We start from the raw sequence: 7694 nt of genomic DNA, 5'->3' as shown, positions 1-7694 counted from the left end.
CAACTGTAATCCTGAAATTCAGGAAAACAAATGGCAATCTTGGCCATAATGTAAGAGGCAGGAAATCCAATGTATTTTTGGTCGAATGAGACTTGGGGGAAGTTGGTTGGTCGGTGTGGTTTCTCATGTAGGTGCAGCTGTGCCTGCTTGTGGTTTTCCTCACAGAGGAAGTGAGAGGCACAATCAGCTGTGTTCACACTGGACTGAGAAAGGCCTGTTCCTAGAGAAGGCAAAACCACGCCCTGCTCACAGACGGTCAGTCCCAGTGCCCACCGCCCCCTCCTGAGGGTGAGCCTGCCTGCAGCCCTGATGAGGAAAGCCCACCTGGACCAGCCCTTCCTCACAGGTCGGTCTGCTCTGAACCTATGTCCCCATCCCCTGGCCATCACACATTGGGCTGGGAGTTGGCACCTGACCCCAGACCAACCAGTCATAGAGCGGGCTGGTGACTTGTGAGGTGGCCAGGCACCGAAGCTCTGCCCAGAGAGGGACAACCTCCATCAGCTGCTTGAATTCTCCCCTGGAGCAAGTGATCCAAGGGAAGGCAAGATGGACGCCAGTGTCTATAATGACCAACCCTCAGGAGTCACACTTTATCATTTCCCTGTTATCCTGTTGGGTTACCCAGATCAGCCTTGCTCATGAGGGAGGAGACAAAGGACACAGGCTAGGAGGGGAGAATCACTGGGCACCATCTTGGAGCTGGTTGCCACACCCCTCAGTCCAAATGCTGCTTCTCCTGTTTCTCATCTCCCTGAAGTTTACAGGCTTACTGGACCCCTGCCTGTGCTGAGCCCCATGCTGACCCCTCACAATGAATCCAGCCATGGCCGAATTCTCTCAACTTCACAATGTGCTAAGCAGAATCAGGTCTCAGCAATATTGTCTTTGCTTGAAATGGCCTCTTTGAGGGGGAAACACCTCTCAAGGTCCATTTTATCACAAGCACTTTGTGAATCTTCTCCCATTGAAGGGATGTTTCCTGTTCCCAGTTCCCAGAGCCTTTCCTCATCGGGCCATCATACTTATCCAGGTCCTCTCTGCCAGAACATGAGCTGCCCTGAGAGTGGCTGCCCTGTAGTGAGCGACAGCTGTGTGCTGGACATGCACATAAACAGCTCCCTTAACCTCCTCTGTGAGCCTTAAGGCTTGACATGGCCATCTTGCAGAGGAGGAAAACTGAACAGAGATGCTAGTCAGTTGCCCACATGCAAATTAGAGCTGGAGCTGGGATTTGGGTCTTCTTCACCGTGACTATGGGGATCTCCTCTGAGAACAGAGCCAACATGCTAGTAATCTTTGTGTCTACAGCTCCTGGCACAGCCCCTGTGGCTTATAAAATCTGGGCTCAGTACATGTTGACTGCTGAACGGGTGAGTGAATGAATGATTAGAGAGTCACCAAGTGTGCTTATTTCATTTAGGCAGGCTGGAACAACAAAACATTTTCTTTCCCTTTGGAAAGATTTCTCATTTTAATTTTCTAGCACTGAAGTAAAAATCTAATAGCCGAACAGTTAAAAATAAAATTACTAGATCAATGAGTACCTGATATGGCAGAATGAAATTTTGATACTGTGCCCTTTAACTTCAAGACCTGTTTTGTAGTTACATATCTTATGAATCCTGAGTTTGTTGCCATAGGGTCCTGATGTGATAACTAAAGACATTCTACTCTGAAGTAAAGACAGCATCTTTCTCATTTCCACACTCTAAATATTCCTACAGAACATGAGATCAGCCTTGTACATTTTATCCGAGTATTGGAACGTGACAGTTGAAATCCCTACCATTGGTGGAAGAATTGCAGTGTTCTAAAATGATTCCTGAGTAATCAAATAGAGAAAAAATTACATACAGTGTGATTTTTTTTTTTTTATTTGACAGAAATCAGAAGTAGGCAGAGAGGCAGGCAGAGAGAGAGGAGGAAGCAGTCTCCCCGCTGAGCAGAGAGTCTGATGCGGGGCTCGATCCCAGGACCCTGGGATCATGACCTGAGCCGAAGGCAGAGGCTTTAACCCACTGAGCCACCCAGGCGCCCCACATACAGTGTGATTTTAAGAAAGGATATACTTGGGAGTTCAAATTCTTCAAAAATTATTGATTCAGCTATGGCTATCTTACAGCTGTCATAACATCGTGTGTGAAAATTAAGCATTAGCTCCATGTAAAACATTATGCTAGAAATCATAATTTGTTGTCACATAAGAAAACCCTTAGAGAAATGATGTATTTTATGGTGACTAACATAACACAATAAAAAGAAAAAAAAAGAAAAAAGAAAAACCTTTAGAGAGAGCTTACCATCTAGGACTCATTTAAACATGGGATTTAGGGGCGCCTGGGTGGCTCAGTGGGTTAAGCCGCTGCCTTCGGCTCAGGTCATGATCTCAGGGTCCTGGGATCGAGTCCCGCATCGGGCTCTCTGCTCAGCAGGGAGCCTGCTTCCCTCTCTCTCTCTCTCTCTCTCTCTCTCTCTCTGCCTGCCTGTCTACTTGTGATCTCTGTCAAATAAATAAAATCTTAAAAACAAAACAAAACATGGGATTTACACACACACACCCCTAAACAAAACCCATGAAAGATATTGTGGCCATCTATTTTCCAAAAATGGCTGCAACCTTTCTGGTCCCACTTGTTCTTCCAAAACTTTGGCAGTCCCCATCAAGAGGTGGGGTCTATGCTCCTTCCCTAGACCCTGGGCAGGCCTCTGTGACTGTCTCCATGGCTGCAGTGTGACAGACGTGACACTGCATGACTTCCAAAGGTAGGTCATGAATGATGATATGGCTCCTGTATGGTTCTCTCTCTCAGGGATTTCACTCTTGGAACCCAACCACACTCTGAGGAAAAATAGAGCAAGTGGGGAGACTCATGAAGAAATAGAGGTCTCCAACCCTCACCCCAGTTGAGCTCCCAGCTGACAGCAGAGCCAGCTTCTCAATCCTCTGACGGAGTGCTCAGATCCAACCACCCTCAGAGAATAGCCCCAGCAAGTGGAGCAGAGGCAAGCCTCCCCCACCTTGCACTGACCAATTTGCAGATTCATGAGCAATATTATGGGGTTATTTTAAGCCATTAAATTTTGAGATGGTTTGTTATCTATGATAGTCAGAATGATTCAGATCAACCATAGAAGTTGTCAAACTTCAGGGTGTGGAGGCCCTGCTGGCTGAGGCAGGCATTTGGGTTTCTATGGGAAGCCGTTAGCGGGTATTAAGCAGGAGAATGGCATGGTCAATTAAATGATTCCCTGGCTGCTAGTGGGGTTTCCTGAAGCCCTACTCCTTCCTGAGCCAGTCACATCTCATGACGAGCCATGAGGACTCACCAAGAGACTATGATAAATGGTAATTTAAGGTACATTAGTTACATTTAATGTAATTACTGTTAAGGTAGGATTTATATCTGCCATTTTGCTATTCATTTTCTGTCTTTTTTGTTTCTCTAGTCTTCCATTCCTGGCTAATTTTGTGTTAGATATTTTCTAGGATGCCATTTTAATTCTCTAGTCTTTTCTTCTGTATTTTATAGTTATTTTCTCAGTGTTTGTCCTGGGGATTTACAACTAACATTTTAATTTTAAAAATCTAGTTCAGATTAATAAAACAAAATTTCAGTACTACACAAACCTTTTATGTAATTCTATTTCCTGTACCTTTGTGCTGTTGTCAAAAATTACATTTTTATGCACTGTATGCCTATCAACATAGATTTATAATTATAGCTTTATGCAGCGGTCTTTTAAATCAGGAGTAAAAAAGAGTTATAAAAATACATTTATATCTTGTCTTTTAAATTTACTTTGCTGTTACCTTTACTGTTGCTCTTTATTTCTTAGTGAATGTGAGTCATTGTCTAATGCTCTTAAGTCAGTCTGAAGGACTCCCTTTAGTATTTCTTGTAGGGCAGGTCTGCTAGTGACAAATTCTGTTTTTGCTAATTTAATAATGTCTTAATTTGTCATTCATTTCTAAAGGGTAATTGTCCTGGATATAGAATTCTTGATTGACACCATTTTTCTTTCAGCAGCTTTAACAGGTCAACCTACTACCTTCTGACCTCCATGGACTCTGATGAGAAACTAGCCATTAATCTTATTGAGGATTACTTGTTCTTGAGTTCTTTTTGCTTTGAAGATTCCTGTTTTGTCTTCTGATAGTTTCTTTGGAATGTGTGTGGGGTAGATCTTTTTGAATTTGTTCTACTTGGTGTTGAGCTCTTTGAATTTGTACATTAACATTTTTAAAACTTGGTTAAATTTTCAGTCATGTTTCTTCAAATATCCTTTCTGTCCCCCTTTTCTTTTCTTCTTCCAGGACTTCCCTTATGTATACGCTAGTTTGTTAATTGTGTCACACAGATCCCTGAGACTATGATTCTCCCCTCTTCCCAACATATACATTCCTTACAGTGGACAGTCACCATTGATATATTTTCAAGCTCACTGATTCTTCTGTCTGCTCAAATCTAACACTGAGGCCCTCTATTTCAGCTATTATATTTTTCCAAATCCAGACTTTCCATTTGCTTTTTAACATGGAAATTTTTAAAAAAGGTTTTATTTATTTGACAGAGTGAGAGACCATAAGTGGGGAAGCAGGATCCTTGTCGAGTACGGAAACCAATGCAGGGCTCAATCATGACCTGAGTCAAAGGCAGACGCTTAACCATCTGAGCCACCCAGGTGCCTCTAAAATAAAACTTCTTAAAAAAGATTTTATCCGTTTATTTATTCAAGAGAAAGAGAGAGAGAGAAAGAGAGAGAGAGAGAAAGAATGTGTGTATGTGTGCAAGTGAGGGTGGGGAGTGGAGGGGAAGGGAAAAGGAGGGGGGAAGAATCCCAAGCGGACTTGATCCCATGACCCTGGGACCATGACCTAAGCTGAAACTAAGAGTTGGTTGCTCAACCAACTGAGCCACCAAGGCTCCCCTAAAATCTAATTTCTATATTATTTATTGATATTCTCTATTTGGTGAGGCATTTAAAAATATTTTCATCTAATATTTTAGACATGGTTTCCTTTAGCTCCTTGAAAATAATTTGTCTAGTAAGCCCAATGTCCTTGAAGAAGGACAGTTGCTGTTCCTGTGTTTGGGCCATCCATTGTTTTTTTGGCATATCATAATCTTTTGTTGAAAATTAGACATTTTAAATAACACAGCAACTCTGGAAATCAGGTTTATCTCCCTCCCCAAGATTTGTTATTGCTACTTGTTATTTAGTGACTCTTCTGAAAGAATTCTACAAAGTCTGTATACTTTGTTATGTGTGGCCAATGAAATTTTTACTCAGCTTAGCAGCCAGCTAATGATCAAACAGAGATTTCCTTAATCACCTGTAACAACAACAACAACAACAACAAAAATCTCCTAGTTTTTGCAAAGGGGCTGTGTGCATGTGAGTTAAGGCATGCCTTCAAACCTCAGCCTGGCAGCTGAAAATTGGCGTTCACATCCTGTTTGTGCAGAGCCTCAAAATTAGCCACAGGTGAGAACACAGGGTTGTCTCAGTTCTTCCACTGGTGGCCACAGCTCTATGTGTGCACGCAGCATTCTAGATTCCTAGAACTATGCCAGAGCTTTCCAAAGCTCCTTTGGATATTGATTCCCCCAGCTTTTCCTCTTAAACTTTGGTTAATCTACTGCTTACCTCAGCTCTTATTCATCACCTAAAGCAAGTACAACATTAAAACTCTTGCCTCCCCAGGGAGACTACTTTTCAAACTGGGTGTTTCAACAAACACCTCCCCAGGGAGACTACTTTTCAAACTGGGTCCACTCTGACTTAGCTCAACTGCAGACAGCCTTGGAAGTGAGGCATTCCAGGGAACCATCAGACCAAATAATGGCAACTCTGGGAATGAGGCTTTGAAAGAGCTCTAGCATTGTTTTCTTCTCTCTTGTGACTACTAAGCTGCACCAGGAATGTGGTGTCAAGACCACTGCAGAGCTGGAATGAGGAATGCCACTAGAGCAAGTTAAAATGCCACGAAGGTCACTGTTCTGAGACTCAGAAGTTCTTTTCTCTGCCATTTTCACTGACATCTGCTGGTAAAAGCTATTTGACCATTTACAGTATCTATTCCTCTTAGTCACCTAACTGCAGACAATCGATGGACTTTCCCTCCATGCCCCCACATATTTATTGGTACCTATAGGTGGATAAAGACAAAGCTCTTCTCCAGAAGTCCCTATCCCTTCAATTCTCTTCATTCATTTTCTTGGATTTTGGCATTTCTTAAAATGAGTATCATAACCACAGGCAATTCTTCTCTCATGTGTGCTAGGGCCTGACATCTTTGTGGTATACATAAGGGCTCAAAAGCAGGTTACAAGAAGCAGGTCATCAAGTAAAAAATGCATTTTTATTATTTCTACTAGGTCTCAAACAACGTTACTCACAGCACTGCTGTTATTTTGGGTACCAGAAATGAACCAACTTCCCATTTTTGAGGGAGAGGAGCTTGGCCAACTATTATATTGGTATGAAGCTCAAGTCTTGGAACTTAGTGCTAACCTGTCCAATCCTAAGCATTGTACCATCTTCGTTTCTAGCTGAAGGTGAAGAGATACATGCCATGGACTGGGGATGGCTGACCCAGCAGGCATCTAATAAACACTTTCAATCAATCCAGATCAAATGACAACCTCTCTCTATTCAAATGACAACCGATCCCTAGGTTGGCCCATGACATGCTTTTGGGTTAGGTAACCTCAGCAGAATCCTAAGGTTTGCTTTTGTGGATTAGCTCACCCTCTCAATCTACTTTTTCCTGCTTTTGTTATTTGTTACTTTAACATTCTTCCACTTCTCAGCAAAATCTGTGTTTCATGTCAGAATTTTTGTGTAATTCCCTAGTGTACAAACAGGCAAGGCAGTCTTTATCCTCAAGGATCTCCCCCAAATACCAAAATCTCAAATAGTTATCCAGTTATTCTCACAAATCTTTCTTTGCAGAGTAATTACCATTATCTTTCTTGTCTGTCTCCTCAACTAAGACATAAGCTTCCTGATGGCAGGGACCTTACCAAGTCCACTGCTATATCCCTGGTGTAGTTCCAGTATTTATATGGAACTTGTCACAGGCTATGTACTCAAGAAGTGTTTGCTAAAGGACTAAATAGGTCTTACAAGTGAAAATGCAACTTTTCTTAAAGTTTAGAGAAGGATAAAAGGAAAAAATATGTCAAGATTAAATTACTGGCTTTTCTAATTAAGGAAATACTATTTCAGTCTATACTTCAGTCCTAAGTTAAGAAGAAGACCAATAAAAATCCTGAGAAGGGCAAGAGGAGAAAAAAAACACAAAGAAAATGAGGACACAAAAATGAGTAACGAAGTGGAGAAATGGAGACTTCTACAAGTGCCAGAGCGGGAGCGCCTGGCTGGCTCAGTCAGTGGAGTGTGCAACTCTTGATTTTGGTTGTGGTTTGAGTCCCACGTTGGGTGGAGAGATTACTTAAAAATAAGATATTAAAAAAAAAAAAAAAAAAAAAAAAAAAAAACAAGCGCTGGAGATGGAGAAATGATCTAGACCAAGTGGAGTGCTTTATGGACCAGCGTTTTTTTTGTTGTTTGTTTAGAAGTAGTCACTAGTCAAGCTTTACTTTCTTTTCTTTCCTTTTTTTTTTTTTTTAAAGATTTTATTTATTTATTTGACAGACAGAGATCACAAGTAGGCAGAGAGACAG

The sequence above is a fragment of the Enhydra lutris genome, unplaced genomic scaffold (assembly GCF_002288905.1).
Source record: "Enhydra lutris kenyoni isolate GAN:26980312 unplaced genomic scaffold, ASM228890v2 scaffoldscaffold39, whole genome shotgun sequence".
Taxonomy (NCBI): Eukaryota; Metazoa; Chordata; class Mammalia; order Carnivora; family Mustelidae; genus Enhydra; species Enhydra lutris.
Note: the sequence above shows the minus strand (reverse complement) of the source record.